We start from the raw sequence: 1,701 nt of genomic DNA on the forward strand, positions 1-1,701 counted from the left end.
TATGTTTCCCACGTGATGGGGCCTTGTTTTGCATGCTGATGAAGAAATACACAAATGAAGCAAATAGAATTAAAATCAGCTTGCTTACCCATAATAGAGGCAGGTTCTTGGAAGTTAGAATTTAAAGTACCCCAGAAAAAAGTTGGAAATAAAATGAAACAAATTTATACAATGAAGCACCCTGTGAAATGCCAAATGAGTCACTCCTTTACCTTTGTGGGATGGGCCGGGAGGGAAGAAGAAATGGGGTTGGGCATATCAAACTAAAGACGTCTTAATTTTACATTGAAACATTGTAGTGGATATAATTTGATGGTTGTACTTCATTAGATTTAATTTATAGGCCAAGACATTTTTAATGTGCAGTTAAGGTTCAGGCATGCATTCTGGCTCATAGTGATTGAAAGTAATTTAAATTAGTGGGGGAAGTAGCATGCTTGCATCACATAGAGTGAGATTGGTATTCATTTACCTATGTTGCGCCAGTTTGTGTTGCAGTTTACCAATTCAAATACAGCCCTGCATTTTTAATTCCTTTTTAAAATTTGTGGATTTTATTTTTTATTAAGAATAGAGATATAAAGTACTGTAGTTTACAGCTAGGCCTTGAAATATCTTTTTAGGAAATTTTAGGAATAAGGTTGATATTGTATTGTGTGTAACCTGCACAATGTGGAAAGCTGATATACCTGTGCAAAATCTTTGGCTCTGTGCTGTCAGTGTGATGTGCTTTCTGCATGGTTATATACTACTAGTGATTTTATCAAAACTTCTAAAATTTAAATTACATGGTAAAAAGGCTGCATAAATGTTAGTTGGCACATAAAGACAATTGTAGAAGTTGAAGACATGATTGCTATATTTCAATGTTTATTCCCACTCAGCATAATGCCTTCTAAGCTTTCTTTTTCTGTTCAAAGCATGATCTTAAAGATTTGTTTAAGTTAATGGATGTAATGCAGGGTTCCTACACTGTATTGGCGCATGTTGGTGGCCCTCTGTGCCCTAGGTATACGCACACTGGGTGCAAGTTAAGAGCTACAGAGTGAAAGTTGGTTCGGATCCTCTTCATTTCATTTGTTTAGCTTTTCTGTTATTTTCTTCTACTTACATGTATTTCTGTGAATAAATCCTCGTTAAGTTAACCCTTTACTTTTCCTTCCATGTGTATTTTCTTATATACTGTGAATGTGAAAACCTAACTGGTACACTTGATTTTGTGTCCATATGAAAGTGCAAGTCTTTATTAATTTGGATTGCCTGAACAGTGTATCCCATGATGAAGGAAAATGGAGAGATTTTTCTTTTTAACTCTGCTGGTCAGAGATGAAGCCACACCTTTCCATTTTCAATGCTGCATATTTAATCTGCAACAAAAAATGTTAAGCCATAACAACCTTTTTATATTTTTGTTTTGTCACCTTTGCATTGCAGAATAAATACTCAATAACCATTTTTATAAGCAGTTGCTCCTCTTTGCATGATTCTATTCTCTAAAGGTGTTGAGTGATAAAGCATTGCACTGAAGTTTGAGCTGTGTGCGTGCGAATTTATAAATACCGGTTCATAAAATTTCAAATGCATGATAGCATGCAGAAAGGTTTTTGTTACTGTATATGTGTTTGTGTGTTTGGTTTTCGTTGTTCTTTTTGTTTGGTCCCCCCCCCCCTCCCCCCGAGTTTGTTCTTTCTTTTACTCTGG

Source organism: Elephantulus edwardii, unplaced genomic scaffold (genome assembly GCF_000299155.1).
Source record: "Elephantulus edwardii isolate Elephantulus edwardi_28Jun2011 unplaced genomic scaffold, EleEdw1.0 scaffold00244, whole genome shotgun sequence".
Lineage (NCBI taxonomy): Eukaryota > Metazoa > Chordata > Mammalia > Macroscelidea > Macroscelididae > Elephantulus > Elephantulus edwardii.